Source organism: Euprymna scolopes, chromosome 37 (genome assembly GCF_053919585.1).
Source record: "Euprymna scolopes isolate OS-2025 chromosome 37, ASM5391958v1, whole genome shotgun sequence".
Taxonomy (NCBI): Eukaryota; Metazoa; Mollusca; class Cephalopoda; order Sepiida; family Sepiolidae; genus Euprymna; species Euprymna scolopes.
In genome coordinates this window covers 13704947-13731001 of record NC_136518.1, presented here as the reverse complement: position 1 = coordinate 13731001, position 26055 = coordinate 13704947, and the positions used below count along the sequence as shown (strand labels likewise).

The 26055-nt window shown below is 36.0% G+C and overlaps 1 protein-coding gene and 91 non-coding genes across 92 annotated transcripts in view; 91 read left to right on the top strand and 1 right to left on the bottom strand.

Annotated features, from left to right (window-relative positions):
* LOC145261094 (uncharacterized) overlaps nucleotides 1-26055 on the bottom strand; it is a 201983-nt gene that overhangs the window by 22576 nt on the left and 153352 nt on the right. The gene's annotated exons all lie outside the window — the stretch shown is intronic.
* Trnat-cgu (transfer RNA threonine (anticodon CGU)) lies at nucleotides 71-144 on the top strand. Its single transcript has one exon. It is a non-coding gene; the product is annotated as a tRNA-Thr (tRNA).
* Trnat-cgu (transfer RNA threonine (anticodon CGU)) lies at nucleotides 291-364 on the top strand. The gene has a single exon. It is a non-coding gene; the product is annotated as a tRNA-Thr (tRNA).
* On the top strand, nucleotides 512-585 carry Trnat-cgu (transfer RNA threonine (anticodon CGU)). The gene has a single exon. It is a non-coding gene; the product is annotated as a tRNA-Thr (tRNA).
* Trnat-cgu (transfer RNA threonine (anticodon CGU)) lies at nucleotides 733-806 on the top strand. Its single transcript has one exon. It is a non-coding gene; the product is annotated as a tRNA-Thr (tRNA).
* Nucleotides 954-1027, top strand: Trnat-cgu (transfer RNA threonine (anticodon CGU)). The gene has a single exon. It is a non-coding gene; the product is annotated as a tRNA-Thr (tRNA).
* On the top strand, nucleotides 1175-1248 carry Trnat-cgu (transfer RNA threonine (anticodon CGU)). Its single transcript has one exon. It is a non-coding gene; the product is annotated as a tRNA-Thr (tRNA).
* Nucleotides 1838-1911, top strand: Trnat-cgu (transfer RNA threonine (anticodon CGU)). Its single transcript has one exon. It is a non-coding gene; the product is annotated as a tRNA-Thr (tRNA).
* Trnat-cgu (transfer RNA threonine (anticodon CGU)) lies at nucleotides 2059-2132 on the top strand. Its single transcript has one exon. It is a non-coding gene; the product is annotated as a tRNA-Thr (tRNA).
* Nucleotides 2279-2352, top strand: Trnat-cgu (transfer RNA threonine (anticodon CGU)). Its single transcript has one exon. It is a non-coding gene; the product is annotated as a tRNA-Thr (tRNA).
* Trnat-cgu (transfer RNA threonine (anticodon CGU)) lies at nucleotides 2499-2572 on the top strand. Its single transcript has one exon. It is a non-coding gene; the product is annotated as a tRNA-Thr (tRNA).
* On the top strand, nucleotides 2720-2793 carry Trnat-cgu (transfer RNA threonine (anticodon CGU)). Its single transcript has one exon. It is a non-coding gene; the product is annotated as a tRNA-Thr (tRNA).
* Trnat-cgu (transfer RNA threonine (anticodon CGU)) lies at nucleotides 2941-3014 on the top strand. The gene has a single exon. It is a non-coding gene; the product is annotated as a tRNA-Thr (tRNA).
* Trnat-cgu (transfer RNA threonine (anticodon CGU)) lies at nucleotides 3162-3235 on the top strand. The gene has a single exon. It is a non-coding gene; the product is annotated as a tRNA-Thr (tRNA).
* Nucleotides 3383-3456, top strand: Trnat-cgu (transfer RNA threonine (anticodon CGU)). Its single transcript has one exon. It is a non-coding gene; the product is annotated as a tRNA-Thr (tRNA).
* Nucleotides 3604-3677, top strand: Trnat-cgu (transfer RNA threonine (anticodon CGU)). Its single transcript has one exon. It is a non-coding gene; the product is annotated as a tRNA-Thr (tRNA).
* Trnat-cgu (transfer RNA threonine (anticodon CGU)) lies at nucleotides 4046-4119 on the top strand. The gene has a single exon. It is a non-coding gene; the product is annotated as a tRNA-Thr (tRNA).
* On the top strand, nucleotides 4267-4340 carry Trnat-cgu (transfer RNA threonine (anticodon CGU)). Its single transcript has one exon. It is a non-coding gene; the product is annotated as a tRNA-Thr (tRNA).
* Nucleotides 4488-4561, top strand: Trnat-cgu (transfer RNA threonine (anticodon CGU)). The gene has a single exon. It is a non-coding gene; the product is annotated as a tRNA-Thr (tRNA).
* Trnat-cgu (transfer RNA threonine (anticodon CGU)) lies at nucleotides 4709-4782 on the top strand. Its single transcript has one exon. It is a non-coding gene; the product is annotated as a tRNA-Thr (tRNA).
* On the top strand, nucleotides 5372-5445 carry Trnat-cgu (transfer RNA threonine (anticodon CGU)). Its single transcript has one exon. It is a non-coding gene; the product is annotated as a tRNA-Thr (tRNA).
* Nucleotides 5593-5666, top strand: Trnat-cgu (transfer RNA threonine (anticodon CGU)). The gene has a single exon. It is a non-coding gene; the product is annotated as a tRNA-Thr (tRNA).
* Trnat-cgu (transfer RNA threonine (anticodon CGU)) lies at nucleotides 5814-5887 on the top strand. Its single transcript has one exon. It is a non-coding gene; the product is annotated as a tRNA-Thr (tRNA).
* Trnat-cgu (transfer RNA threonine (anticodon CGU)) lies at nucleotides 6035-6108 on the top strand. Its single transcript has one exon. It is a non-coding gene; the product is annotated as a tRNA-Thr (tRNA).
* Nucleotides 6698-6771, top strand: Trnas-cga (transfer RNA serine (anticodon CGA)). Its single transcript has one exon. It is a non-coding gene; the product is annotated as a tRNA-Ser (tRNA).
* On the top strand, nucleotides 7139-7212 carry Trnat-cgu (transfer RNA threonine (anticodon CGU)). The gene has a single exon. It is a non-coding gene; the product is annotated as a tRNA-Thr (tRNA).
* On the top strand, nucleotides 7360-7433 carry Trnas-cga (transfer RNA serine (anticodon CGA)). The gene has a single exon. It is a non-coding gene; the product is annotated as a tRNA-Ser (tRNA).
* Trnat-cgu (transfer RNA threonine (anticodon CGU)) lies at nucleotides 7801-7874 on the top strand. Its single transcript has one exon. It is a non-coding gene; the product is annotated as a tRNA-Thr (tRNA).
* On the top strand, nucleotides 8022-8095 carry Trnat-cgu (transfer RNA threonine (anticodon CGU)). The gene has a single exon. It is a non-coding gene; the product is annotated as a tRNA-Thr (tRNA).
* Nucleotides 8462-8535, top strand: Trnat-cgu (transfer RNA threonine (anticodon CGU)). The gene has a single exon. It is a non-coding gene; the product is annotated as a tRNA-Thr (tRNA).
* On the top strand, nucleotides 8683-8756 carry Trnas-cga (transfer RNA serine (anticodon CGA)). The gene has a single exon. It is a non-coding gene; the product is annotated as a tRNA-Ser (tRNA).
* Nucleotides 8903-8976, top strand: Trnas-cga (transfer RNA serine (anticodon CGA)). Its single transcript has one exon. It is a non-coding gene; the product is annotated as a tRNA-Ser (tRNA).
* Trnas-cga (transfer RNA serine (anticodon CGA)) lies at nucleotides 9123-9196 on the top strand. The gene has a single exon. It is a non-coding gene; the product is annotated as a tRNA-Ser (tRNA).
* Trnas-cga (transfer RNA serine (anticodon CGA)) lies at nucleotides 9344-9417 on the top strand. The gene has a single exon. It is a non-coding gene; the product is annotated as a tRNA-Ser (tRNA).
* On the top strand, nucleotides 9785-9858 carry Trnat-cgu (transfer RNA threonine (anticodon CGU)). The gene has a single exon. It is a non-coding gene; the product is annotated as a tRNA-Thr (tRNA).
* On the top strand, nucleotides 10006-10079 carry Trnat-cgu (transfer RNA threonine (anticodon CGU)). The gene has a single exon. It is a non-coding gene; the product is annotated as a tRNA-Thr (tRNA).
* Trnat-cgu (transfer RNA threonine (anticodon CGU)) lies at nucleotides 10227-10300 on the top strand. The gene has a single exon. It is a non-coding gene; the product is annotated as a tRNA-Thr (tRNA).
* Trnat-cgu (transfer RNA threonine (anticodon CGU)) lies at nucleotides 10448-10521 on the top strand. The gene has a single exon. It is a non-coding gene; the product is annotated as a tRNA-Thr (tRNA).
* Nucleotides 10669-10742, top strand: Trnat-cgu (transfer RNA threonine (anticodon CGU)). Its single transcript has one exon. It is a non-coding gene; the product is annotated as a tRNA-Thr (tRNA).
* Nucleotides 10890-10963, top strand: Trnat-cgu (transfer RNA threonine (anticodon CGU)). Its single transcript has one exon. It is a non-coding gene; the product is annotated as a tRNA-Thr (tRNA).
* On the top strand, nucleotides 11109-11182 carry Trnat-cgu (transfer RNA threonine (anticodon CGU)). The gene has a single exon. It is a non-coding gene; the product is annotated as a tRNA-Thr (tRNA).
* On the top strand, nucleotides 11330-11403 carry Trnat-cgu (transfer RNA threonine (anticodon CGU)). Its single transcript has one exon. It is a non-coding gene; the product is annotated as a tRNA-Thr (tRNA).
* On the top strand, nucleotides 11771-11844 carry Trnat-cgu (transfer RNA threonine (anticodon CGU)). The gene has a single exon. It is a non-coding gene; the product is annotated as a tRNA-Thr (tRNA).
* Nucleotides 11992-12065, top strand: Trnas-cga (transfer RNA serine (anticodon CGA)). The gene has a single exon. It is a non-coding gene; the product is annotated as a tRNA-Ser (tRNA).
* Trnas-cga (transfer RNA serine (anticodon CGA)) lies at nucleotides 12212-12285 on the top strand. Its single transcript has one exon. It is a non-coding gene; the product is annotated as a tRNA-Ser (tRNA).
* On the top strand, nucleotides 12432-12505 carry Trnas-cga (transfer RNA serine (anticodon CGA)). The gene has a single exon. It is a non-coding gene; the product is annotated as a tRNA-Ser (tRNA).
* On the top strand, nucleotides 12653-12726 carry Trnas-cga (transfer RNA serine (anticodon CGA)). Its single transcript has one exon. It is a non-coding gene; the product is annotated as a tRNA-Ser (tRNA).
* On the top strand, nucleotides 13094-13167 carry Trnat-cgu (transfer RNA threonine (anticodon CGU)). Its single transcript has one exon. It is a non-coding gene; the product is annotated as a tRNA-Thr (tRNA).
* On the top strand, nucleotides 13315-13388 carry Trnat-cgu (transfer RNA threonine (anticodon CGU)). The gene has a single exon. It is a non-coding gene; the product is annotated as a tRNA-Thr (tRNA).
* Trnat-cgu (transfer RNA threonine (anticodon CGU)) lies at nucleotides 13536-13609 on the top strand. The gene has a single exon. It is a non-coding gene; the product is annotated as a tRNA-Thr (tRNA).
* On the top strand, nucleotides 13757-13830 carry Trnat-cgu (transfer RNA threonine (anticodon CGU)). The gene has a single exon. It is a non-coding gene; the product is annotated as a tRNA-Thr (tRNA).
* On the top strand, nucleotides 13978-14051 carry Trnat-cgu (transfer RNA threonine (anticodon CGU)). The gene has a single exon. It is a non-coding gene; the product is annotated as a tRNA-Thr (tRNA).
* On the top strand, nucleotides 14199-14272 carry Trnat-cgu (transfer RNA threonine (anticodon CGU)). Its single transcript has one exon. It is a non-coding gene; the product is annotated as a tRNA-Thr (tRNA).
* On the top strand, nucleotides 14420-14493 carry Trnat-cgu (transfer RNA threonine (anticodon CGU)). Its single transcript has one exon. It is a non-coding gene; the product is annotated as a tRNA-Thr (tRNA).
* Nucleotides 14639-14712, top strand: Trnat-cgu (transfer RNA threonine (anticodon CGU)). Its single transcript has one exon. It is a non-coding gene; the product is annotated as a tRNA-Thr (tRNA).
* Trnat-cgu (transfer RNA threonine (anticodon CGU)) lies at nucleotides 14860-14933 on the top strand. The gene has a single exon. It is a non-coding gene; the product is annotated as a tRNA-Thr (tRNA).
* On the top strand, nucleotides 15081-15154 carry Trnat-cgu (transfer RNA threonine (anticodon CGU)). The gene has a single exon. It is a non-coding gene; the product is annotated as a tRNA-Thr (tRNA).
* On the top strand, nucleotides 15302-15375 carry Trnat-cgu (transfer RNA threonine (anticodon CGU)). The gene has a single exon. It is a non-coding gene; the product is annotated as a tRNA-Thr (tRNA).
* On the top strand, nucleotides 15523-15596 carry Trnat-cgu (transfer RNA threonine (anticodon CGU)). Its single transcript has one exon. It is a non-coding gene; the product is annotated as a tRNA-Thr (tRNA).
* On the top strand, nucleotides 15743-15816 carry Trnat-cgu (transfer RNA threonine (anticodon CGU)). The gene has a single exon. It is a non-coding gene; the product is annotated as a tRNA-Thr (tRNA).
* Trnat-cgu (transfer RNA threonine (anticodon CGU)) lies at nucleotides 15964-16037 on the top strand. Its single transcript has one exon. It is a non-coding gene; the product is annotated as a tRNA-Thr (tRNA).
* Trnat-cgu (transfer RNA threonine (anticodon CGU)) lies at nucleotides 16404-16477 on the top strand. Its single transcript has one exon. It is a non-coding gene; the product is annotated as a tRNA-Thr (tRNA).
* On the top strand, nucleotides 16846-16919 carry Trnat-cgu (transfer RNA threonine (anticodon CGU)). Its single transcript has one exon. It is a non-coding gene; the product is annotated as a tRNA-Thr (tRNA).
* Trnat-cgu (transfer RNA threonine (anticodon CGU)) lies at nucleotides 17728-17801 on the top strand. The gene has a single exon. It is a non-coding gene; the product is annotated as a tRNA-Thr (tRNA).
* On the top strand, nucleotides 18170-18243 carry Trnas-cga (transfer RNA serine (anticodon CGA)). The gene has a single exon. It is a non-coding gene; the product is annotated as a tRNA-Ser (tRNA).
* On the top strand, nucleotides 18611-18684 carry Trnat-cgu (transfer RNA threonine (anticodon CGU)). The gene has a single exon. It is a non-coding gene; the product is annotated as a tRNA-Thr (tRNA).
* Nucleotides 18832-18905, top strand: Trnat-cgu (transfer RNA threonine (anticodon CGU)). The gene has a single exon. It is a non-coding gene; the product is annotated as a tRNA-Thr (tRNA).
* Nucleotides 19272-19345, top strand: Trnat-cgu (transfer RNA threonine (anticodon CGU)). Its single transcript has one exon. It is a non-coding gene; the product is annotated as a tRNA-Thr (tRNA).
* On the top strand, nucleotides 19493-19566 carry Trnas-cga (transfer RNA serine (anticodon CGA)). Its single transcript has one exon. It is a non-coding gene; the product is annotated as a tRNA-Ser (tRNA).
* Trnas-cga (transfer RNA serine (anticodon CGA)) lies at nucleotides 19713-19786 on the top strand. Its single transcript has one exon. It is a non-coding gene; the product is annotated as a tRNA-Ser (tRNA).
* Trnas-cga (transfer RNA serine (anticodon CGA)) lies at nucleotides 19933-20006 on the top strand. Its single transcript has one exon. It is a non-coding gene; the product is annotated as a tRNA-Ser (tRNA).
* Nucleotides 20153-20226, top strand: Trnas-cga (transfer RNA serine (anticodon CGA)). Its single transcript has one exon. It is a non-coding gene; the product is annotated as a tRNA-Ser (tRNA).
* Trnas-cga (transfer RNA serine (anticodon CGA)) lies at nucleotides 20374-20447 on the top strand. Its single transcript has one exon. It is a non-coding gene; the product is annotated as a tRNA-Ser (tRNA).
* Trnat-cgu (transfer RNA threonine (anticodon CGU)) lies at nucleotides 20815-20888 on the top strand. The gene has a single exon. It is a non-coding gene; the product is annotated as a tRNA-Thr (tRNA).
* Trnat-cgu (transfer RNA threonine (anticodon CGU)) lies at nucleotides 21035-21108 on the top strand. The gene has a single exon. It is a non-coding gene; the product is annotated as a tRNA-Thr (tRNA).
* Trnat-cgu (transfer RNA threonine (anticodon CGU)) lies at nucleotides 21255-21328 on the top strand. The gene has a single exon. It is a non-coding gene; the product is annotated as a tRNA-Thr (tRNA).
* On the top strand, nucleotides 21476-21549 carry Trnat-cgu (transfer RNA threonine (anticodon CGU)). The gene has a single exon. It is a non-coding gene; the product is annotated as a tRNA-Thr (tRNA).
* Nucleotides 21697-21770, top strand: Trnat-cgu (transfer RNA threonine (anticodon CGU)). Its single transcript has one exon. It is a non-coding gene; the product is annotated as a tRNA-Thr (tRNA).
* On the top strand, nucleotides 22360-22433 carry Trnat-cgu (transfer RNA threonine (anticodon CGU)). Its single transcript has one exon. It is a non-coding gene; the product is annotated as a tRNA-Thr (tRNA).
* Trnat-cgu (transfer RNA threonine (anticodon CGU)) lies at nucleotides 22581-22654 on the top strand. Its single transcript has one exon. It is a non-coding gene; the product is annotated as a tRNA-Thr (tRNA).
* Nucleotides 22802-22875, top strand: Trnat-cgu (transfer RNA threonine (anticodon CGU)). Its single transcript has one exon. It is a non-coding gene; the product is annotated as a tRNA-Thr (tRNA).
* On the top strand, nucleotides 23023-23096 carry Trnat-cgu (transfer RNA threonine (anticodon CGU)). Its single transcript has one exon. It is a non-coding gene; the product is annotated as a tRNA-Thr (tRNA).
* Nucleotides 23244-23317, top strand: Trnat-cgu (transfer RNA threonine (anticodon CGU)). Its single transcript has one exon. It is a non-coding gene; the product is annotated as a tRNA-Thr (tRNA).
* On the top strand, nucleotides 23686-23759 carry Trnas-cga (transfer RNA serine (anticodon CGA)). The gene has a single exon. It is a non-coding gene; the product is annotated as a tRNA-Ser (tRNA).
* Nucleotides 23906-23979, top strand: Trnat-cgu (transfer RNA threonine (anticodon CGU)). The gene has a single exon. It is a non-coding gene; the product is annotated as a tRNA-Thr (tRNA).
* On the top strand, nucleotides 24348-24421 carry Trnas-cga (transfer RNA serine (anticodon CGA)). The gene has a single exon. It is a non-coding gene; the product is annotated as a tRNA-Ser (tRNA).
* Trnat-cgu (transfer RNA threonine (anticodon CGU)) lies at nucleotides 24790-24863 on the top strand. Its single transcript has one exon. It is a non-coding gene; the product is annotated as a tRNA-Thr (tRNA).
* On the top strand, nucleotides 25011-25084 carry Trnas-cga (transfer RNA serine (anticodon CGA)). Its single transcript has one exon. It is a non-coding gene; the product is annotated as a tRNA-Ser (tRNA).
* On the top strand, nucleotides 25232-25305 carry Trnat-cgu (transfer RNA threonine (anticodon CGU)). The gene has a single exon. It is a non-coding gene; the product is annotated as a tRNA-Thr (tRNA).
* Nucleotides 25453-25526, top strand: Trnat-cgu (transfer RNA threonine (anticodon CGU)). Its single transcript has one exon. It is a non-coding gene; the product is annotated as a tRNA-Thr (tRNA).
* On the top strand, nucleotides 25674-25747 carry Trnat-cgu (transfer RNA threonine (anticodon CGU)). The gene has a single exon. It is a non-coding gene; the product is annotated as a tRNA-Thr (tRNA).
* On the top strand, nucleotides 25895-25968 carry Trnam-cau (transfer RNA methionine (anticodon CAU)). The gene has a single exon. It is a non-coding gene; the product is annotated as a tRNA-Met (tRNA).

Sequence of the window (26055 nt, the reverse complement as noted above, 5' to 3'; positions counted from 1 at the left end):
ATCTTTGTTTATACTGGGATTATATTTTGGAAAAAATGTCAATTTAGTAAAAACTGTTGGGAGCGTGTCTGCCTCTATAGCTCAGTGGTTTAGAGCACTGGTCTCGTAAACCAGGAGTCGTGAGTTCGAATCTCACTGGAGGCATGATATCTCTACTACTCTCTTTTACTAATTTTCAACCAAAATTTTGCAACATTTGGAGTTTTACAATATTTGATACAATCTTTTTATGACCGGGATTATATTTTTGAGAACATGTCAATTTAGTAAAAGGTGTTGGGGGCGTATCTGCCTCTATAGCTCAGTGGTTTAGAGCACTGGTCTCGTGAAGCAGGGGTCGTGAGTTCGAATCTCACTGGAGGCATGATATCTGTACTACTCTCTTTTACTAATTTTCAACCCAAATTTTGCAACATTTGGATTTTTACAATATTTTGTACAATCTTTTTTTATACTGGGATTATATTTTGGCAAAAATGTCAATTTAGTAAACACTGTTGGGTGCGTGTCTGCCTCTATAGCTCAGTGGTTTAGAGAACTGGTCTCGTAAACCACGGGTCGTGAGTTCGAATCTCACTGGAGGCATGATATCTCTACTACTCTCTTTTACTAATTTTCAACCAAAATTTTGCAACATTTGGAGTTTTACAATATTTTGTACAATCTTTGTTTATACTGGGATTATATTTTGGCAAAAATGTCAATTTAGTAAAAAGTGTTGGGAGCGTGTCTGCCTCTATTGCTCAGTGGTTTAGAGCACTGGTCTCGTAAACCAGGGCTCGTGAGTTCGAATCTCACTGGAGGCATGATATCTCTACTACTCTCTTTTACTAATTTTCAACCAAAATTTTGCAACATTTGGATTTTTACAATATTTTGTAAAATATTTGTTTATACTGGGATTATATTTTGGCAAAAATGTCAATTTAGTAAACACTGTTGGGTGCGTGTCTGCCTCTATAGCTCAGTGGTTTAGAGAACTGGTCTCGTAAACCACGGGTCGTGAGTTCGAATCTCACTGGAGGCATGATATCTCTACTACTCTCTTTTACTAATTTTCAACCAAAATTTTGCAACATTTGGAGTTTTACAATATTTTGTACAATCTTTGTTTATACTGGGATTATATTTTGGCAAAAATGTCAATTTAGTAAAAAGTGTTGGGAGCGTGTCTGCCTCTATTGCTCAGTGGTTTAGAGCACTGGTCTCGTAAACCAGGGGTCGTGAGTTCGAATCTCACTGGAGGCATGATATCTCTACTACTCTCTTTTACTAATTTTCAACCAAAATTTTGCAACATTTGGATTTTTACAATATTTTGTACAGTCTTTGTTTATACTGGGATTATATTTTGGCAAAAATGTCAATTTAGTAAAAAGTGTTGGGAGCGTGTCTGCCCCTATAGCTCAGTTGTTTAGAGCACTGGTCTCGTAAACTAGGGGTCGTAAGTTAAAATCTAACTGGAGGCATGATAGCTCTACTACTCTCTTTTACTAATTTTCAACCAAAATTTTGCATCATTTTGAGTTTTACAATATTTTGTACAAACTTTGTTTATACTGGGATTATATTTTGGAAAAAATCTCAATTTAGTAAAAACTGTTGGGAGCGTGTCTGCCTCTTTAGCTCAGTGGTTTAGAGCACTAGTCTCGTAAACCAGGGGTTGTGAGTTCGAATCTCACTGGGTGCGTGATATATCTACTACTCTCTTTTACTAATTTTCAACCAAAATTTTGCAACATTTGGATTTTTACAATATTTTGTACAATCTTTTTTTATACTGGGATTATATTTTGGCAAAAATGTCAATTTAGTAAAAACTGATAGGAGCGTGTCTGCCTCTATAGCTCAGTGGTTTAGAGCACTGGTCTCGTAAACCAGGGCTCGTGAGTTCGAATCTCACTGGAGGCATGATATCTCTACTACTCTCTTTTACTAATTTTCAACCAAAATTTCGCATCGTTTGGATTTTTACAATATTTTGTACAATCTTTGTTTATACTGGGATTATATTTTGGAAAAAATACAAATTTAGTAAACAGTATTGGGAGCGCGTCTGCCTCTATAGCTCAGTGGTTTAGAGCACTGGTCTCGTAAACCAGTGGTTGTGAGTTAAAATCTACCTGGAGGCGTGATATCTCTACTTCTCTGTTTTATTAATTTTCAACCAAAACTTTGCAACATTTGGATTTTTACAAATTTTGTACAATCTTTGTTTATACTGGGATTATATTTTGGAAAAAATGTCAATTTAGTAAAAACTGTTGGGAGCGTGTCTGCCTCTATAGCTCAGTGGTTTAGAGCACTGGTCTCGTAAACCAGGAGTCGTGAGTTCGAATCTCACTGGAGGCATGATATCTCTACTACTCTCTTTTACTAATTTTCAACCAAAATTTTGCAACATTTGGAGTTTTACAATATTTGATACAATCTTTTTATGACCGGGATTATATTTTTGAGAACATGTCAATTTAGTAAAAGGTGTTGGGGGCGTATCTGCCTCTATAGCTCAGTGGTTTAGAGCACTGGTCTCGTGAAGCAGGGGTCGTGAGTTCGAATCTCACTGGAGGCATGATATCTGTACTACTCTCTTTTACTAATTTTCAACCCAAATTTTGCAACATTTGGATTTTTACAATATTTTGTACAATCTTTTTTTATACTGGGATTATATTTTGGCAAAAATGTCAATTTAGTAAACACTGTTGGGTGCGTGTCTGCCTCTATAGCTCAGTGGTTTAGAGAACTGGTCTCGTAAACCACGGGTCGTGAGTTCGAATCTCACTGGAGGCATGATATCTCTACTACTCTCTTTTACTAATTTTCAACCAAAATTTTGCAACATTTGGAGTTTTACAATATTTTGTACAATCTTTGTTTATACTGGGATTATATTTTGGCAAAAATGTCAATTTAGTAAAAAGTGTTGGGAGCGTGTCTGCCTCTATTGCTCAGTGGTTTAGAGCACTGGTCTCGTAAACCAGGGCTCGTGAGTTCGAATCTCACTGGAGGCATTATATCTCTACTACTCTCTTTTACTAATTTTCAACCAAAATTTTGCAACATTTGGATTTTTACAATATTTTGTAAAATATTTGTTTATACTGGGATTATATTTTGGCAAAAATGTCAATTTAGTAAACACTGTTGGGTGCGTGTCTGCCTCTATAGCTCAGTGGTTTAGAGTACTGGTCTCGTAAACCAGGGGTCGTGAGTTCGAATCTCACTGGAGGCATGATATCTCTACTACTCTGTTTTACTAATTTTCAACCAAAATTTTGCAACATTTGGAGTTTTACAATATTTTGTACAATCTTTGTTTATACTGGGATTATATTTTGGCAAAAATGTCAATTTAGTAAAAAGTGTTGGGAGCGTGTCTGCCTCTATTGCTCAGTGGTTTAGAGCACTGGTCTCGTAAACCAGGGGTCGTGAGTTCGAATCTCACTGGAGGCATGATATCTCTACTACTCTCTTTTACTAATTTTACACCAAAATTTTGCAACATTTGGATTTTTACAATATTTTGTACAGTCTTTGTTTATACTGGGATTATATTTTGGCAAAAATGTCAATTTAGTAAAAAGTGTTGGGAGCGTGTCTGCCTCTATAGCTCAGTTGTTTAGAGCACTGGTCTCGTAAACCAGGGGTCGTAAGTTAAAATCTAACTGGAGGCATGATAGCTCTACTACTCTCTTTTACTAATTTTCAACCAAAATTTTGCATCATTTTGAGTTTTACAATATTTTGTACAAACTTTGTTTATACTGGGATTATATTTTGGAAAAAATCTCAATTTAGTAAAAACTGTTGGGAGCGTGTCTGCCTCTTTAGCTCAGTGGTTTAGAGCACTAGTCTCGTAAACCAGGGGTTGTGAGTTCGAATCTCACTGGGTGCGTGATATATCTACTACTCTCTTTTACTAATTTTCAACCAAAATTTTGCAACATTTGGATTTTTACAATATTTTGTACAATCTTTTTTTATACTGGTATTATATTTTGGCAAAAATGTCAATTTAGTAAACACTGTTGGGTGCGTGTCTGCCTCTATAGCTCAGTGGTTTAGAGAACTGGTCTCGTAAACCAGGGGTCGTGAGTTCGAATCTCACTGGAGGCATGATATCTCTACTACTCTCTTTTACTAATTTTCAACCAAAATTTTGCAACATTTGGAGTTTTACAATATTTTGTACAATCTTTGTTTATACTGGGATTATATTTTGGCAAAAATGTCAATTTAGTAAAAACTGTTGGGAGCGTGTCTGCCTCTATTGCTCAGTGGTTTAGAGCACTGGTCTCGTAAACCAGGGCTCGTGAGTTCGAATCTCACTGGAGGCATGATATCTCTACTACTCTCTTTTACTAATTTTCAACCCAAATTTTGCAACATTTGGATTTTTACAATATTTTGTAAAATATTTGTTGATACTGGGATTATATTTTGGCAAAAATGTCAATTTAGTAAACACTGTTGGGTGCGTTTCTGCCTCTATAGCTCAGTGGTTTAGAGTACTGGTCTCGTAAACCAGGGGTCGTGAGTTCGAATCTCACTGGAGGCATGATATCTCTACTACTCTGTTTTACTAATTTTCAACCAAAATTTTGCAACATTTGGAGTTTTACAATATTTTGTACAATCTTTGTTTATACTGGGATTATATTTTGGCAAAAATGTCAATTTAGTAAAAAGTGTTGGGAGCGTGTCTGCCTCTATTGCTCAGTGGTTTAGAGCACTGGTCTCGTAAACCAGGGGTCGTGAGTTCGAATCTCACTGGAGGCATGATATCTCTACTACTCTCATTTACTAATTTTCAACCAAAATTTTGCAACATTTGGATTTTTACAATATTTTGTACAGTCTTTGTTTATACTGGGATTATATTTTGGCAAAAATGTCAATTTAGTAAAAAGTGTTGGGAGCGTGTCTGCCTCTATAGCTCAGTTGTTTAGAGCACTGGTCTCGTAAACTAGGGGTCGTAAGTTAAAATCTAACTGGAGGCATGATAGCTCTACTACTCTCTTTTACTAATTTTCAACCAAAATTTTGCATCATTGTGAGTTTTACAATATTTTGTACAAACTTTGTTTATACTGGGATTATATTTTGGAAAAAATCTCAATTTAGTAAAAACTGTTGGGAGCGTGTCTGCCTCTTTAGCTCAGTGGTTTAGAGCACTAGTCTCGTAAACCAGGGGTTGTGAGTTCGAATCTCACTGGGTGCGTGATATATCTGCTACTCTCTTTTACTAATTTTCAACCAAAATTTTGCAACATTTGGATTTTTACAATATTTTGTACAATCTTTTTTTATACTGGGATTATATTTTGGCAAAAATGTCAATTTAGTAAACACTGTTGGGTGCGTGTCTGCCTCTATAGCTCAGTGGTTTAGAGAACTGGTCTCGTAAACCAGGGGTCGTGAGTTCGAATCTCACTGGAGGCATGATATCTCTACTACTCTGTTTTACTAATTTTCAACCAAAATTTTGCAACATTTGGAGTTTTACAATATTTTGTACAATCTTTGTTTATACTGGGATTATATTTTGGCAAAAATGTCAATTTAGTAAAAAGTGTTGGGAGCGTGTCTGCCTCTATTGCTCAGTGGTTTAGAGCACTGGTCTCGTAAACCAGGGGTCGTGAGTTCGAATCTCACTGGAGGCATGATATCTCTACTACTCTCTTTTACTAATTTTCAACCCAAATTTTGCAACATTTGGATTTTTACAATATTTTGTAAAATATTTGTTTATACTGGGATTATATTTTGGCAAAAATGTCAATTTAGTAAACACTGTTGGGTGCGTGTCTGCCTCTATAGCTCAGTGGTTTAGAGTACTGGTCTCGTAAACCAGGGGTCGTGAGTTCGAATCTCACTGGAGGCATGATATCTCTACTACTCTGTTTTACTAATTTTCAACCAAAATTTTGCAACATTTGGAGTTTTACAATATTTTGTACAATCTTTGTTTATACTGGGATTATATTTTGGCAAAAATGTCAATTTAGTAAAAAGTGTTGGGAGCGTGTCTGCCTCTATTGCTCAGTGGTTTAGAGCACTGGTCTCGTAAACCAGGGGTCGTGAGTTCGAATCTCACTGGAGGCATGATATCTCTACTACTCTCTTTTACTAATTTTCAACCAAAATTTTGCAACATTTGGATTTTTACAATATTTTGTACAATCTTTGTTTATACTGGGATTATATTTTGGCAAAAATGTCAATTTAGTAAAAAGTGTTGGGAGCGTGTCTGCCTCTATAGCTCAGTTGTTTAGAGCACTGGTCTCGTAAACTAGGGGTCGTAAGTTAAAATCTAACTGGTGGCATGATAGCTCTACTACTCTCTTTTACTAATTTTCAACCAAAATTTTGCATCATTTTGAGTTTTACAATATTTTGTACAAACTTTGTTTATACTGGGATTATATTTTGGAAAAAATCTCAATTTAGTAAAAACTGTTGGGAGCGTGTCTGCCTCTTTAGCTCAGTGGTTTAGAGCACTAGTCTCGTAAACCAGGGGTTGTGAGTTCGAATCTCACTGGGTGCGTGATATATCTACTACTCTCTTTTAATAATTTTCAACCAAAATTTTGCAACATTTGGATTTTTACAATATTTTGTACAATCTTTGTTTATACTGGGATTATATTTTGGCAAAAATATCAATGTAGTAAACACTGTTGGGAGCGTGTCGGCCTCTATAGCTCAGTGGTTTAGAGCACTGGTCTCGAATACCTGGGGTCGTGAGTTCGAATCTCACTTGAGGCATGATATCTCTACTACTCTCTTTTACTAATTTTCAACCAAAATTTTGCAACATTTGGATTTTTACATATTTTACACAATCTTTGTTTATACTGGGATTATATTTTGGCAAAAATGTCAATTTAGTAAAAACGGTCGGGAGCGTGTCTGTCTCTTTAGCTCGGTGGTTTAGAGCAATGGTCTCGTAAACCAGGGGCCGTGAGTTTGAATCTCACTTGAGGCATGAAATCTCTACTACTGTCTTTCACTAACTTTCAACCAAAATTTCGCAACATTTGGATTTTTACAATATTTTGTACAATCTTTTTTTATACTAGGATTATATTTTGGAAAAAATGTCAATTTAGTAAACAGTATTGGGAGCGAGTCTTCCTCTATAGCTCGGTGGTTTAGAGCACTAGTCTCGTAAACCAGGGGTCGTGAGTTCGAATCTCACTGAAGGAATGATATCTGTACTACTATCTTTTACTAATTTTAAACCAAAATTTTGCAACATTTGGATTTTTACAATATTTTGTACAATCTTTGTTTATACTGGGATTATATTTTGGCAAAAATGTCAATGTAGTAAACACTGTTGGGAGCGTGTCGGCCTCTATAGCTCAGTGGTTTAGAGCACTGGTCTCGAATACCCGGGGTCGTGAGTTCGAATCTCACTTGAGGCATGATATCTCTACTACTCTCTTTTACTAATTTTCAACCAAAATTTGGCAACATTTGGATTTTTACATATTTTACACAATCTTTGTTTATACTGGGATTATATTTTGGCAAAAATGTCAATTTAGTAAAAACGGTTGGGAGCGTGTCTGTCTCTTTAGCTCCGTGGTTTAGAGCAATGGTCTCGTAAACCAGGGGTCGTGAGTTCGAATCTCATTTGAGGCATGAAATCTCTACTACTGTCTTTTACTAATTTTCAACCAAAATTTCGCAACATTTGGATTTTTACAATATTTTGTACAATCTTTTTTTATACTAGGATTATATTTTGGAAAAAATGTCAATTTAGTAAACAGTATTGGGAGCGAGTCTTCCTCTATAGCTCGGTGGTTTAGAGCACTAGTCTCGTAAACCAGGGGTCGTGAGTTCGAATCTCATTTGAGGCATGAAATCTCTACTACTGTCTTTTACTAATTTTCAACCAAAATTTTGCAACATTTGGATTCTTACAATATTTTGTACAATCGTTGTTTATACTGGGATAATATTTTGGAGAAAATGACAATGTAGTAAAAACCGTTGGGAATGTGTCTGCCTCTATAGCTCTGTGGTTTAGAGCGCTGGTCTCGTAAACCAAGGGTCGTGAGTTCGAATCTCACTGGAGGCATGATATCTCTACTTCTCTCTTTTATTAATTTTCACCAAAAATTTGCAACATTTGGATTTTTACAATATTTTGTACAATCTTTGTTTATACTGGGATTATATTTTGCAAAAATGTCAATTTAATAAACACTGTTGGGTGCGTGTCTGTCTTTTTAGCTCAGTGGGTTAGAGCACTAGTCTCATAAACCAGGGGTTGTGAGTTCGAATCTCACTCGGGGCGTGATATCTCTACTACTCTCTTTTACTAATTTTAAACCAAAATTTTGCAACATTTGGATTTTTACAATATTTTGTACAATCTTTGTTTATACTGGGATTATATTTTGGCAAAAATGTCAATTTAGTAAAAACTGTTGGGAGCGTGTCTGCCTCTATAGCTCAGTGGTTTAGAGCACTGGTCTCGTAAACCAGGAGTCGTGAGTTCGAATCTCACTGGAGGCATGATATCTCTACTACTCGCTTTTACTAATTTTAAACAAAAATTTTGCAACATTTGGAGTTTTACAATATTTTGTTCAATCTTTTTTATTACCGGGATTATATTTTGGAGAAAATGTCAATTTAGTAAAACGTGTTGGGGGCGTATCTGCCTCTATAGCTCAGTGGTTTAGAGCACTGGTCTCGAATACCTGGGGTCGTGAGTTCGAATCTCACTTGAGGCATGATATCTCTACTACTCTCTTTTACTAATTTTCAACCAAAATTTTGCAACATTTGGATTTTTACATATTTTGTACAATCTTTGTTTATACTGGGATTATATTTTGGCAAAAATGTCAATGTAGTAAACACTGTTGGGAGCGTGTCGGCCTCTATAGCTCAGTGGTTTAGAGCACTGGTCTCGAATACCTGGGGTCGTGAGTTCGAATCTCACTTGAGGCATGATATCTCTACTACTCTCTTTTACTAATTTTCAACCAAAATTTTGCAACATTTGGATTTTTACATATTTTGTACAATCTTTGTTTATACTGGGATTATATTTTGGCAAAAAGGTCAATGTAGTAAACACTGTTGGGAGCGTGTCGGCCTCTATAGCTCAGTGGTTTAGAGCACTGGTCTCGAATACCTGGGGTCGTGAGTTCGAATCTCACTTGAGGCATGATATCTCTACTACTCTCTTTTACTAATTTTCAACCAAAATTTTGCAACATTTGGAGTTTTACAATATTTTGTACAATCTTTGTTTATACTGGGATTATATTTTGGCAAAAATGTCAATGTAGTAAACACTGTTGGGAGCGTGTCGGCCTCTATAGCTCAGTGGTTTAGAGGACTGGTCTCGAATACCTGGGGTCGTGAGTTCGAATCTCACTTGAGGCATGATATCTCTACTACTCTCTTTTACTAATTTTCAACCAAAATTTTGCAACATTTGGATTTTTACATATTTTACACAATCTTTGTTTATACTGGGATTATATTTTGGCAAAAATGTCAATTTAGTAAAAACGGTTGGGAGCGTGTCTGTCTCTTTAGCTCCGTGGTTTAGAGCAATGGTCTCGTAAACCAGGGGTCGTGAGTTCGAATCTCACTTGAGGCATGAAATCTCTACTACTGTCTTTTACTAATTTTCAACCAAAATTTCGCAACATTTGGATTTTTACAATATTTTGTACAATCTTTTTTTATACTGGGATTATATTTTGGAAAAAATGTCAATTTAGTAAACAGTATTGGGAGCGAGTCTTCCTCTATAGCTCGGTGGTTTAGAGCACTAGTCTCGTAAACCAGGGGTCGTGAGTTCGAATCTCACTTGAGGCATGATATCTCTACTACTCTCTTTTACTAATTTTAAACCAAAATTTTGCAACATTTGGATTTTTACAATATTTTGTACAATCTTTGTTTATACTGGGATTATATTTTGGCAAAAATGTCAATTTAGTAAAAACTGTTGGGAGCGTGTCTGCCTCTATAGCTCAGTGGTTTAGAGCACTGGTCTCGTAAACCAGGAGTCGTGAGATCGAATCTCACTGGAGGCATGATATCTCTACTACTCGCTTTTACTAATTTTAAACAAAAATTTTGCAAAATTTGGAGTTTTACAATATTTTGTTCAGTCTTTTTTATTACCGGGATTATATTTTGGAGAAAATGTCAATTTAGTAAAAGGTGTTGGGGGCGTATCTGCCTCTATAGCTCAGTGGTTTAGAGCACTGGTCTCGTAAACCAGGGGTCGTGAGATCGAGTCTCACTGGAGGCATGATTTCTCTACTACTCTCTTTTACTAATTTTCAACCAAAATTTTGCAACATTTGGATTTTTACAATATTTTGTACAATCGTTGTTTATACTGGGATTATATTTTGGAAAACATTTAAATTTAGTAAACACTGTTGGGTGCGTGTCTGCCTCTATAGCTCAGTGGTTTAGAGCACTGGTCTCGTAAACCAGGATTCGTGAGTTCGAATGTCACTGGAGGCATGATATCTCTACTACTCTCTTTTACTAATTTTCAACCAAAAGTTTGCAACATTTGGATTTTTACAATATTTTGTACAATCTTTGTTTGTACTGGGATTATATTTTGGCAAAAATGTCAATTTAGTAAACACTGTTGGGTGCGTGTCTGCTTCTATCGCTAAGTGGTTTAGAGCACTGGTCTCGTAAACCAGGGGTCGTGAGTTCGAATCTCACTGGAGGCATGATATCTCTACTACTCTCTTTTACTAATTTTCAACCAAAATTTTGCAACATTTGGATTGTCTCAATATTTTGTATAATCTTTGTTTATACTGGGATTATATTTTGGAGAAAATGTCAATGTAGTAAAAACCGTTGGGAATGTGTCTGCCTTTATAGCTCAGTGGTTTAGAGCACTGGTCTCGTAAACCAGGGGTCGTGAGTTCGAATCTCACTGGAGGCATGATATCTCTACTTCTCTCTTTTATTAATTTTCATAAAAAATTTGCAACATTTGGATTTTTACAATATTTTGTACAATCTTTGTTTATACTGGGATTATATTTTGCAAAAATGTCAATTAAGTAAACACTGTTGGGTGCGTGTCTGTCTCTGTAGCTCAGTGGGTTAGAGCACTAGTCTCGTAAACCAGGAGTTGTGAGTTCGAATCTCACTGGAGGCATGATATCTCTACTACTCTCTTTTACTAATTTTCAACCAAAATTGTGCAACATTTGGAGTTTTACAATATTTTGTACAATCTTTTTTATTACCCGGATTATATGTTGGAGAAAATGTCAATTTAGTAAAAGGTGTTGGGGGCGTATCTGCCTCTATAGCTCAGTGGTTTAGAGCACTGGTCTCGTAAACCAGGGGTCGTGAGTTCGAATCTCACTGGAGGCATGATATCTCTACTACTCTCTTTTACTAATTTTCAACCAAAATTGTGCAACATTTGGAGTTTTACAATATTTTGTACAATCTTTGTTTATACTGGGATTATATTTTGCAAAAATGTCAATTTAATAAACACTGTTGGGTGCGTGTCTGTCTTTTTAGCTCAGTGGGTTAGAGCACTAGTCTCATAAACCAGGGGTTGTGAGTTCGAATCTCACTCGGGGCGTGATATCTCTACTACTCTCTTTTACTAATTTTTAACCAAAATTTTGCAACATTTGGAGTTTTACAATATTTTGTACAATCTTTGTTTATACTGGGATTATATTTTGGCAAAAATGTCAATTTAGTAAAAACTGTTGGGAGCGTGTCTGCCTCTATAGCTCAGTGGTTTAGAGCACTGGTCTCGTAAACCAGGAGTCGTGAGTTCGAATCTCACTGGAGGCATGATATCTCTACTACTCGCTTTTACTAATTTTAAACAAAAATTTTGCAACATTTGGAGTTTTACAATATTTTGTTCAATCTTTTTTATTACCGGGATTATATTTTGGAGAAAATGTCAATTTAGTAAAAGGTGTTGGGGGCGTATCTGCCTCTATAGCTCAGTGGTTTAGAGCACTGGTCTCGAATACCTGGGGTCGTGAGTTCGAATCTCACTTGAGGCATGATATTTCTACTACTCTCTTTTACTAATTTTCAACCAAAATTTTGCAACATTTGGATTTTGACATATTTTGTACAATCTTTGTTTATACTGGGATTATATTTTGGCAAAAATGTCAATGTAGTAAACACTGTTGGGAGCGTGTCGGCCTCTATAGCTCAGTGGTTTAGAGCACTGGTCTCGAATACCTGGGGTCGTGAGTTCGAATCTCACTTGAGGCATGATATCTCTACTACTCTCTTTTACTAATTTTCAACCAAAATTTTGCAACATTTGGATTTTTACATATTTTGTACAATCTTTGTTTATACTGGGATTATATTTTGGAAAAAATGTCAATGTAGTAAACACTGTTGGGAGCGTGTCGGCCTCTATAGCTCAGTGGTTTAGAGCACTGGTCTCGAATACCTGGGGTCGTGAGTTCGAATCTCACTTGAGGCATGATATCTCTACTACTCTCTTTTACTAATTTTCAACCAAAATTTTGCAACATTTGGAGTTTTACAATATTTTGTACAATCTTTGTTTATACTGGGATTATATTTTGGCAAAAATGTCAATGTAGTAAACACTGTTGGGAGCGTGTCGGCCTCTATAGCTCAGTGGTTTAGAGGACTGGTCTCGAATACCTGGGGTCGTGAGTTCGAATCTCACTTGAGGCATGATATCTCTACTACTCTCTTTTACTAATTTTCAACCAAAATTTTGCAACATTTGGATTTTTACATATTTTACACAATCTTTGTTTATACTGGGATTATATTTTGGCAAAAATGTCAATTTAGTAAAAACGGTTGGGAGCGTGTCTGTCTCTTTAGCTCCGTGGTTTAGAGCAATGGTCTCATAAACCAGGGGTCGTGAGTTCGAATCTCACTTGAGGCATGAAATCTCTACTACTGTCTTTTACTAATTTTCAACCAAAATTTCGCAACATTTGGATTTTTACAATATTTTGTACAATCTTTTTTTATACTGGGATTATATTTTGGAAAAAATGTCAATTTAGTAAACAGTATTGGGAGCGAGTCTTCCTCTATAGCTCGGTGGTTTAGAGCACTAGTCTCGTAAACCAGGGGTCGTGAGTTCGAATCTCACTTGAGGCATGATATCTCTACTACTCTCTTTTACTAATTTTAAACCAAAATTTTGCAACATTTGGATTTTTACAATATTTTGTACAATCTTTGTTTATACTGGGATTATATTTTGGCAAAAATGTCAATTTAGTAAAAACTGTTGGGAGCGTGTCTGCCTCTATAGCTCAGTGGTTTAGAGCACTGGTCTCGTAAACCAGGAGTCGTGAGTTCGAATCTCACTGGAGGCATGATATCTCTACTACTCGCTTTTACTAATTTTAAACAAAAATTTTGCAACATTTGGAGTTTTACAATATTTTGTTCAATCTTTTTTATTACCGGGATTATATTTTGGAGAAAATGTCAATTTAGTAAAAGGTGTTGGGGGCGTATCTGCCTCTATAGCTCAGTTGTTTAGAGCACTGGTCTCGTAAACCAGGGGTCGTGAGATCGAGTCTCACTGGAGGCATGATTTCTCTACTACTCTCTTTTACTAATTTTCAACCAAAATTTTGCAACATTTGGATTTTTACAATATTTTGTACAATCGTTGTTTATACTGGGATTATATTTTGGAAAAAATTTAAATTTAGTAAACACTGTTGGGTGCGTGTCTGCCTCTATAGCTCAGTGGTTTAGAGCACTGGTCTCGTAAACCAGGATTCGTGAGTTCGAATGTCACTGGAGGCATGATATCTCTACTACTCTCTTTTACTAATTTTCAACCAAAAGTTTGCAACATTTGGATTTTTACAATATTTTGTACAATCTTTGTTTGTACTGGGATTATATTTTGGCAAAAATGTCAATTTAGTAAACACTGTTGGGTGCGTGTCTGCTTCTATCGCTAAGTGGTTTAGAGCACTGGTCTCGTAAACCAGGGGTCGTGAGTTCGAATCTCACTGGAGGCATGATATCTCTACTACTCTCTTTTACTAATTTTCAACCAAAATTTTGCAACATTTGGATTTTTACAATATGTTGTACAATCGTTGTTTATACTGGGATTATATTTTGGAAAAAATGTCAATTTAGTAAACACTGTTGGGTGCGTGTCTGCCTCTATAGCTAAGTGGTTTAGAGCACTGGTCTCGTAAACCAGGGGTCGTGAGTTCGAATCTCACTGGAGGCATGATATCTCTACTCCTCTCTTTTACTAATTTTCAACCAAAATTTTGCAACATTTGGATTGTCTCAATATTTTGTATAATCTTTGTTTATACTGGGATTATATTTTGGAGAAAATGTCAATGTAGTAAAAACCGTTGGGAATGTGTCTGCCTTTATAGCTCAGTGGTTTAGAGCACTGGTCTCGTAAACCAGGGGCCGTGAGTTCGAATCTCACTGGAGGCATGATATCTCTACTTCTCTCTTTTATTAATTTTCATAAAAAATTTGCAACATTTGGATTTTTACAATATTTTGTACAATCTTTGTTTATACTGGGATTATATTTTGCAAAAATGTCAATTAAGTAAACACTGTTGGGTGCGTGTCTGTCTCTGTAGCTCAGTGGTTTAGAGCACTAGTCTCGTAAACCAGGAGTTGTGAGTTCGAATCTCACTGGAGGCATGATATCTCTACTACTCTCTTTTACTAATTTTAAACCAAAATTTTGCAACATTTGGAGTTTTACAATATTTTGTACAATCTTTTTTATTACCCGGATTATATGTTGGAGAAAATGTCAATTTAGTAAAAGGTGTTGGGGGCGTATCTGCCTCTATAGCTCAGTGGTTTAGAGCACTGGTCTCGTAAACCAGGGGTCGTGAGTTCGAATCTCACTGGAGGCATGATATCTCTACTACTCTCTTTTACTAATTTTCAACCAAAATTGTGCAACATTTGGAGTTTTACAATATTTTGTACAATCTTTGTTTGTACTGGGATTATATTTTGGCAAAAATGTAAATTTAGTAAACAGCGTTGGGAGCGTGTCTGCCTCTATAGCTCAGTGGTTTAGAGCACTGGTCTCGTAAACCAGGGGTCGTGAGTTCGAATCTCAGTGGAGGCATGATATCTCTACTACTCTCTTTTACTAATTTTCAACCAAAATTTTGCAACATTTGGATTTTTACAATATTTTGTACAATCGTTGTTTATACTGGGATAATATTTTGGAAAAAATGTCAATTTAGTAAAAAGTGTTGGGGGCGTGTCTTCCTCTATAGCTCAGTGGTTTAGAGCACTGGTCTCGTAAACCAGGGGTCGTGAGTTCGAATGTCATTGGAGGCATGATTTCTCTACTACTCTCTTTTACTAATTTTCAACCACAATTTTGCAAAATTTGGATTTTTACAATATTTTGTACAATCTATGTTTATACTGGTATTATATTTTGGCAAAAATGTCAATTTAGTAAAAAGTGTTGGGAGCGTGTCTTCCTCTATAGCTCAGTGGTTTAGAGCACTGGTCTCGTAAACCAGGGGTCGTGAGTTCGAATCTCACTGTAGGCATAATTTCTCTACTACTCTCTTTTACTTATTTTACACCAAAATTTTGCAACATTTGGATTTTTACATATTTTGTACAATCTTTGTTTATACTGGGATTATATTTTTGAAAAAATGTAAATTTAGTAAATAGTGATGGGAGCGGGTCTGCCTCTATAGCTCAGTGGTTTAGAGCACTGGTCTCGTAAACCAGGAGTCGTGAGTTCGAATCTCACTGGAGGCATGATATCTCTACTACTCTCTTTTACTAATTTTAAACCAAAATTTTGCAAAATTTGGATGTTTTCAATATTTTGTATAATCTTTGTTTATACTGGGATTATATTTTGGAGAAAATGCCAATTTAGTAAAAACCGTTGGGAATGTGTCTGCCTCTATAGCTCAGTGGTTTAGAGCACTGGTCTCGTAAACCAGGGGTCGGGAGTTCGAATCTCACTGGAGGCATGATATCTCTACTATTCTCTTTTACTAATTTTCCCCAAAAATTTGCAACATTTTGATTTTTACAATATTTTGTACAATCTTTGTTTTATACTGGGATTATATTTTGCAAAAATGTCAATTTAGTAAACACTGTTGGGTGCGTGTCTGTCTCTATAGCTCTGTGGTGTAGAGCACTAGTCTCGTAAACCAGGGGTCGTGAGTTCGAATATCACTGGGGGAGTGATATCTCTACTACTCTCTTTTACTAATTTTCAACCAAAATATTGCAACATTTCGATTTTTACAACTTTTGTACAATCTTTGTTTATACTGGGATTATATTTTGGAAAAAATGTCAATTTAAAAAAAACTGTTGGTAGCGTGTCTGCCTCTATAGCTCAGTGGTTTAGAGCACTGGTCTCGTAAACCAGGGGTCGTGAGTTCGAATCTCACTGGAGTCATGATGTCTCTACTACTCTCTTTTACTAATTTTCAACCAAAATATTGCAACATTTGGATTTTTACAATATTTTGTACAATCTTTGTTTATACTGGGATTATATATTGGAGAAAATGTCAATTTAGTAAAAGGTGTTGGAGGCGTATCTGCCTATTTGGTTCAGTGGTTTAGAGCCCTGGTCACTTAAACCAAGGGTCGTGAGTTCGAATCTCACTGGAGGCATGATATCTCTATTACTCTCTTTTACTAATTTCCAACCAACATTTTGCAACATTTGGATTTTTACAATATTTTGTACAATCTTTTTTTATACTGGGATTATATTTTGGAGAAAATGACAATGTAGTAAAAACCGTTGGGAATGTGTCTGCCTCTATAGCTCTGTGGTTTAGAGCACTGGTCACGTAAACCAGGGGTCGTGAGTTCGAATCTCACTGGAGGCATGATATCTCTACTATTCTGTTTTACTAATTTTCAACCAAAATTATGCAACATTTGGATTTTTACAATATTTTGTACAATCTTTGTTTATACTGGGATTATATTTTGGACAAAATGTCTATTTAGTAAACAGTGTTGAGAGCGCGTCTGCCTCTATAGCTCAGTGGTTTAGAGCACTAGTCTCGTAAACCAGGGGTCTTGGGTTCGAATCTCACGGGAGGCATGATATCTCTAGTACTATGTTTTACTAATTTTCCACCAAAATTTTGCAAAATTTGATTTTTACAATATTTTGTACAATCTTTTCTTATACTGGGATTATATTTTGGCAAAAATGTCAACTTAGTAAACAGTGTTGGGTGCGTGACTGCCTCCATAGCTCATTGGTTTAAAGCACTGGTCTCGTGAAGCAGGGGTAATGAGTTCGAATCTCACTGGAGGCATGATATCTCTACTACTCTCTTTTACTAATTTTCAACTAAAATTTTGCAACATTTGGATTTTTACAATATTTTGTACAATCTTTTTTTATACCGGGATTATATTTTGGCAAAAATGTTAATTTAGTAAAAAGTGTTGGGAGCGTGTCGTCCTCTATAGCTCAGTGGTTAAACAACTGGTGTCGCAAACCAGGGGTCGTGAGTTCGAATCTCAGTGGAGGCATGATATCTCTACTACTCTCTTCTACTAGTTTTCAACCAACATTTTGCAACATTTGGATTTTTACAATAGTTTGTACAATGTGTGTTTATACTGGGATTATATTTTGGCAAAAATGTCAATTTAGTAAAAACGGTTGGGAGCGTGTCTGTCTCTTTAGCTCGGTGGTTTAGAGCAATGGTCTCGTAAACCAGGGGCCGTGAGTTCGAATCTCACTTGAGGCATGAAATCTCTACTACTGTCTTTTACTAACTTTCAACCAAAATTTCGCAACATTTGGATTTTTACAATATTTTGTACAATCTTTTTTTATACTGGGATTATATTTTGGAAAAAATGTCAATTTAGTAAACAGTATTGGGAGCGAGTCTTCCTCTATAGCTCGGTGGTTTAGAGCACTAGTCTCGTAAACCAGGGGTCGTGAGTTCGAATCTCACTGAAGGCATGATATCTGTACTACTCTCTTTTACTAATTTTAAACCAAAATTTTGCAACATTTGGATTTTTACAATATTTTGTACAATCTTTGTTTATACTGGGATTATATTTTGGCAAAAATGTCAATGTCGTAAACACTGTTGGGAGCGTGTCGGCCTCTATAGCTCAGTGGTTTAGAGCACTGGTCTCGAATACCTGGGGTCGTGAGTTCGAATCTCACTTGAGGCATGATATCTCTACTACTCTCTTTTACTAATTTTCAACCAAAATTTGGCAACATTTGGATTTTTACATATTTTACACAATCTTTGTTTATACTGGGATTATATTTTGGCAAAAATGTCAATTTAGTAAAAACGGTTGGGAGCGTGTCTGTCTCTTTAGCTCCGTGGTTTAGAGCAATGGTCTCGTAAACCAGGGGTCGTGAGTTCGAATCTCATTTGAGGCATGAAATCTCTACTACTGTCTTTTACTAATTTCCAACCAAAATTTCGCAACATTTGGATTTTTACAATATTTTGTACAATCTTTTTTTATACTGGGATTATATTTTGGAAAAAATGTCAATTTAGTAAACAGTATTGGGAGCGAGTCTTCCTCTATAGCTCGGTGGTTTAGAGCACTAGTCTCGTAAACCAGGGGTCGTGAGTTCGAATCTCATTTGAGGCATGAAATCTCTACTACTGTCTTTTACTAATTTTCAACCAAAATTTTGCAACATTTGGATTCTTACAATATTTTGTACAATCGTTGTTTATACTGGGATAATATTTTGGAGAAAATGACAATGTAGTAAAAACCGTTGGGAATGTGTCTGCCTCTATAGCTCTGTGGTTTAGAGCGCTGGTCTCGTAAACCAAGGGTCGTGAGTTCGAATCTCACTGGAGGCATGATATCTCTACTTCTCTCTTTTATTAATTTTCACCAAAAATTTGCAACATTTGGATTTTTACAATATTTTGTACAATCTTTGTTTATACTGGGATTATATTTTGCAAAAATGTCAATTTAATAAACACTGTTGGGTGCGTGTCTGTCTTTTTAGCTCAGTGGGTTAGAGCACTAGTCTCATAAACCAGGGGTTGTGAGTTCGAATCTCACTCGGGGCGTGATATCTCTACTACTCTCTTTTACTAATTTTAAACCAAAATTTTGCAACATTTGGATTTTTACAATATTTTGTACAATCTTTGTTTATACTGGGATTATATTTTGGCAAAAATGTCAATTTAGTAAAAACTGTTGGGAGCGTGTCTGCCTCTATAGCTCAGTGGTTTAGAGCACTGGTCTCGTAAACCAGGAGTCGTGAGTTCGAATCTCACTGGAGGCATGATATCTCTACTACTCGCTTTTACTAATTTTAAACAAAAATTTTGCAACATTTGGAGTTTTACAATATTTTGTTCAATCTTTTTTATTACCGGGATTATATTTTGGAGAAAATGTCAATTTAGTAAAAGGTGTTGGGGGCGTATCTGCCTCTATAGCTCAGTGGTTTAGAGCACTGGTCTCGAATACCTGGGGTCGTGAGTTCGAATCTCACTTGAGGCATGATATCTCTACTACTCTCTTTTACTAATTTTCAACCAAAATTTTGCAACATTTGGATTTTGACATATTTTGTACAATCTTTGTTTATACTGGGATTATATTTTGGCAAAAATGTCAATGTAGTAAACACTGTTGGGAGCGTGTCGGCCTCTATAGCTCAGTGGTTTAGAGCACTGGTCTCGAATACCTGGGGTCGTGAGTTCGAATCTCACTTGAGGCATGATATCTCTACTACTCTCTTTTACTAATTTTCAACCAAAATTTTGCAACATTTGGATTTTTACATATTTTGTACAATCTTTGTTTATACTGGGATTATATTTTGGCAAAAATGTCAATGTAGTAAACACTGTTGGGAGCGTGTCGGCCTCTATAGCTCAGTGGTTTAGAGCACTGGTCTCGAATACCTGGGGTCGTGAGTTCGAATCTCACTTGAGGCCTGATATCTCTACTACTCTCTTTTACTAATTTTCAACCAAAATTTTGCAACATTTGGATTTTTACATATTTTGTACAATCTTTGTTTATACTGGGAATGTATTTTGGCAAAAAGGTCAATGTAGTAAACACTGTTGGGAGCGTGTCGGCCTCTATAGCTCAGTGGTTTAGAGCACTGGTCTCGAATACCTGGGGTCGTGAGTTCGAATCTCACTTGAGGCATGATATCTCTACTACTCTCTTTTACTAATTTTCAACCAAAATTTTGCAACATTTGGATTTTTACAATATTTTGTACAATCTTTGTTTATACTGGGATTATATTTTGGCAAAAATGTCAATGTAGTAAACACTGTTGGGAGCGTGTCGGCCTCTATAGCTCAGTGGTTTAGAGGACTGGTCTCGAATACCTGGGGTCGTGAGTTCGAATCTCACTTGAGGCATGATATCTCTACTACTCTCTTTTATTAATTTTCAACCAAAATTTTGCAACATTTGGATTTTTACATATTTTACACAATCTTTGTTTATACTGGGATTATATTTTGGCAAAAATGTCAATTTAGTAAAAACGGTTGGGAGCGTGTCTGTCTCTTTAGCTCCGTGGTTTAGAGCAATGGTCTCGTAAACCAGGGGTCGTGAGATCGAATCTCACTGGAGGCATGATATCTCTACTACTCTCTTTTACTAATTTTCAACCAAAATTTCGCATCGTTTGGATTTTTACAATATTTTGTACAATCTTTGTTTATACTGGGATTATATTTTGGAAAAAATGTAAATTTAGTAAACAGTATTGGGAGCGCGTCTGCCTCTATAGCTCAGTGGTTTAGAGCACTGGTCTCGTAAACCAGTGGTTGTGAGTTAAAATCTACCTGGAGGCGTGATATCTCTACTTCTCTGTTTTATTAATTTTCAACCAAAACTTTGCAACATTTGGATTTTTACAAATTTTGTACAATCTTTGTTTATACTGGGATTATATTTTGGAAAAAATGTCAATTTAGTAAAAACTGTTGGGAGCGTGTCTGCCTCTATAGCTCAGTGGTTTAGAGCACTGGTCTCGTAAACCAGGAGTCGTGAGTTCGAATCTCACTGGAGGCATGATATCTCTACTACTCTCTTTTACTAATTTTCAACCAAAATTTTGCAACATTTGGAGTTTTACAATATTTGATACAATCTTTTTATGACCGGGATTATATTTTTGAGAAAATGTCAATTTAGTAAAAGGTGATGGGGGCGTATCTGCCTCTATAGCTCAGTGGTTTAGAGCACTGGTCTCGTAAACCAGGAGTCGTGAGTTCGAATCTCACTGGAGGCATGATATCTGTACTACTCTCTTTTACTAATTTTCAACCCAAATTTTGCAACATTTGGATTTTTACAATATTTTGTACAATCTTTTTTTATACTGGGATTATATTTTGGCCAAAATGTCAATTTAGTAAACACTGTTGGGTGCGTGTCTGCCTCTATAGCTCAGTGGTTTAGAGAACTGGTCTCGTAAACCAGGGGTCGTGAGTTCGAATCTCACTGGAAGCATGATATCTCTACTACTCTGTTTTACTAATTTTCAACCAAAATTTTGCAACATTTGGAGTTTTACAATATTTTGTACAATCTTTGTTTATACTGGGATTATATTTTGGCAAAAATGTCAATTTAGTAAAAAGTGTTGGGAGCGTGTCTGCCTCTATTGCTCAGTGGTTTAGAGCACTGGTCTCGTAAACCAGGGGTCGTGAGTTCGAATCTCACTGGAGGCATGATATCTCTACTACTCTCTTTTACTAATTTTCAACCAAAATTTTGCAACATTTGGATTTTTACAATATTTTGTACAGTCTTTGTTTATACTGGGATTATATTTTGGCAAAAATGTCAATTTAGTAAAAAGTGTTGGGAGCGTGTCTGCCTCTATAGCTCAGTTGTTTAGAGCACTGGTCTCGTAAACTAGGGGTCGTAAGTTTAAATCTAACTGGAGGCATGATAGCTCTACTACTCTCTTTTACTAATTTTCAACCAAAATTTTGCATCATTTTGAGTTTTACAATATTTTGTACAAACTTTGTTTATACTGGGATTATATTTTGGAAAAAATCTCAATTTAGTAAAAACTGTTGGGAGCGTGTCTGCCTCTTTAGCTCAGTGGTTTAGAGCACTAGTCTCGTAAACCAGCGGTTGTGAGTTCGAATCTCACTGGGTGCGTGATATATCTACTACTCTCTTTTACTAATTTTCAACCAAAATTTTGCAACATTTGGATTTTTACAATATTTTGTACAATCTTTTTTTATACTGGGATTATATTTTGGCAAAAATGTCAATTTAGTAAACACTGTTGGGTGCGTGTCTGCCTCTATAGCTCAGTGGTTTAGAGAACTGGTCTCGTAAACCAGGGGTCGTGAGTTCGAATCTCACTGGAGGCATGATATCTCTACTACTCTCTTTTACTAATTTTCAACCAAAATTTTGCAACATTTGGAGTTTTACAATATTTTGTACAATCTTTGTTTATACTGGGATTATATTTTGGCAAAAATGTCAATTTAGTAAAAAGTGTTGGGAGCGTGTCTGCCTCTATTGCTCAGTGGTTTAGAGCACTGGTCTCGTAAACCAGGGGTCGTGAGTTCGAATCTCACTGGAGGCATGATATCTCTACTACTCTCTTTTACTAATTTTCAACCAAAATTTTGCAACATTTGGATTTTTACAATATTTTGTAAAATCTTTGTTTATACTGGGATTATATTTTGGCAAAAATGTCAATTTAGTAAACACTGTTGGGTGCGTGTCTGCCTCTATAGCTCAGTGGTTTAGAGTACTGGTCTCGTAAACCAGGGGTCGTGAGTTCGAATCTCACTGGAGGCATGATATCTTTACTACTCTGTTTTACTAATTTTCAACCAAAATTTTGCAACATTTGGAGTTTTACAATATTTTGTACAATCTTTGTTTATACTGGGATTATATTTTGGCAAAAATGTCAATTTAGTAAAAAGTGTTGGGAGCGTGTCTGCCTCTATTGCTCAGTGGTTTAGAGCACTGGTCTCGTAAACCAGGGGTCGTGAGTTCGAATCTCACTGGAGGCATGATATCTCTACTACTCTCTTTTACTAATTTTCAACCAAAATTTTGCAACATTTGGATTTTTACAATATTTTGTACAATCTTTGTTTATACTGGGATTATATTTTGGCAAAAATGTCAATTTAGTAAAAAGTGTTGGGAGCGTGTCTGCCTCTATAGCTCAGTTGTTTAGAGCACTGGTCTCGTAAACCAGGGGTCGTGAGTTCGAATCTCACTGGAGGCATGATATCTCTACTACTCTCTTTTACTAATTTTCAACCAAAATTTTGCAACATTTGGATTTTTACAATATTTTGTACAATCTTTGTTTATACTGGGATTATATTTTGGAAAAAATCTCAATTTAGTAAAAACTGTTGGGAGCGTGTCTGCCTCTTTAGCTCAGTGGTTTAGAGCACTAGTCTCGTAAACCAGGGGTTGTGAGTTCGAATCTCACTGGGTGCGTGATATATCTACTACTCTCTTTTAATAATTTTCAACCAAAATTTTGCAACATTTGGATTTTTACAATATTTTGTACAATCTTTGTTTATACTGGGATTATATTTTGGCAAAAATATCAATGTAGTAAACACTGTTGGGAGCGTGTCGGCCTCTATAGCTCAGTGGTTTAGAGCACTGGTCTCGAATACCTGGGGTCGTGAGTTCGAATCTCACTTGAGGCATGATATCTCTACTACTCTCTTTTACTAATTTTCAACCAAAATTTTGCAACATTTGGATTTTTACATATTTTACACAATCTTTGTTTATACTGGGATTATATTTTGGCAAAAATGTCAATTTAGTAAAAACGGTTGGGAGCGTGTCTGTCTCTTTAGCTCGGTGGTTTAGAGCAATGGTCTCGTAAACCAGGGGCCGTGAGTTCGAATCTCACTTGAGGCATGAAATCTCTACTACTGTCTTTTACTAACTTTCAACCAAAATTTCGCAACATTTGGATTTTTACAATATTTTGTACAATCTTTTTTTATACTGGGATTATATTTTGGAAAAAATGTCAATTTAGTAAACAGTATTGGGAGCAAGTCTTCCTCTATAGCTCGGTGGTTTAGAGCACTAGTCTCGTAAACCAGGGGTCGTGAGTTCGAATCTCACTGAAGGCATGATATCTGTACTACTCTCTTTTACTAATTTTAAACCAAAATTTTGCAACATTTGGATTTTTACAATATTTTGTACAATCTTTGTTTATACTGGGATTATATTTTGGCAAAAATGTCAATGTAGTAAACACTGTTGGGAGCGTGTCGGCCTCTATAGCTCAGTGGTTTAGAGCACTGGTCTCGAATACCTGGGGTCGTGAGTTCGAATCTCACTTGAGGCATGATATCTCTACTACTCTCTTTTACTAATTTTCAACCAAAATTTTGCAACATTTGGATTTTTACAATATTTTGTACAATCTTTGTTTATACTGGGATTATATTTTGGTAAACATGTCAATTTAGTAAAAAGTGTTGGGAACGTGTCTGCCTCTATAGCTCAGTGATTTCGAGACCTGGTCTCGTAAACCAGGGGTCGTGAGTTCGAATCTCACTGGAGGAATGATATCTCTACTACTCTCTTTTACTAATTTTCAACCAAAATTTTGCAACATTTGGATTTTTACAATATTTTGTACAGTCTTTGTTTATACTGGGATTATATTTTGGAAAAAATGTCAATTTAGTAAAAAGTGTTGGGAGCGTGTCTGCCTCTATAGCTCAGTGGTTTAGAGCACTGGTCTCGTAAACCAGGGGTCGTGAGTTCGAATCTCATTGGAGGTGTGATATCTCTACTACTCTCTGTTACTAATTTTCAACCAACATTTTGCAAAATTTGGATTTTTACAATATTTTGTCCAATCTTTGTTTAAACTGGGATTATATTTTGGCCAAAGTCTCAATTTAGTAAAAAGTGTTGGGAGGGTGTCTGCCTCTATAGCTCAGTGGTGTAGAGCACTGATCTCGATAACCAGGGGTCGTGAGTTCGAATCTCACTGGAGGCATGATATCTCTACTACTCTCTTTTACTAATTTTCAACCAAAATTTTGCAACATTTGGATTTTTACAATATTTTGTACAATCTTTGTAAATACTGGGATTATATTTTGGTAAACATGTCAATTTAGTAAAAAGTGTTGGAAACGTGTCTGCCTCTATAGCTCAGTGGTTTAGAGCACTGGTCTCGTAAACCAGGTGTCGTGAGTTCGAATCTCACTGAAGGCATGATATCTCTACTACTCTCTTTTACTAATTTTCAACCAAAATTTTGCAACATTTGGATTTTTACAATATTTTGTACAATCTTTGTTTAAACTGGGATTATATTTTGGCCAAAGTGTCAATTTAGTAAAAAGTATTGGGAGGGTGTCTGCCTCTATAGCTCAGTGGTTTAGAGCACTGGTCTCGTAAACCAGGGGTCGTGAGTTCGAATCTCACTGGAGGCATGATATCTCTACTACTCTCTTTTACTAATTTTCAACCAAAATTTTGCAACATTTGGATTTTTACACTATTTTGTACAATCTTTGTTTATACTGGGATTATATTTTGGTAAACATGTCAATTTAGTAAAAAGTGTTGGAAACGTGTCTGCCTCTATAGCTCAGTGGTTTAGAGCACTGGTCTCGTAAACCAGGTGTCGTGAGTTCGAATCTCACTGAAGGCATGATATCTCTACTACTCTCTTTTACTAATTTTCAACCAAAATTTTGCAACATTTGGATTTTTACAATATTTTGTACAATCTTTTTTTAAACTGGAATTATATTTTGGCCAAAGTGTCAATTTAGTAAAAAGTGTTGGGAGGGTGTCTGCCTCTATAGCTCAGTGGTTTAGAGCACTGGTCTCATACACCAGGGGTCGTGAGTTCGAATCTCACTGGAGGCATGATATCTCTACTACTGTCTTTTACTAATTTTCAACCAAAATTTTGCAACATTTGGATTTTTACAATATTTTGTACAATCTTTGTTT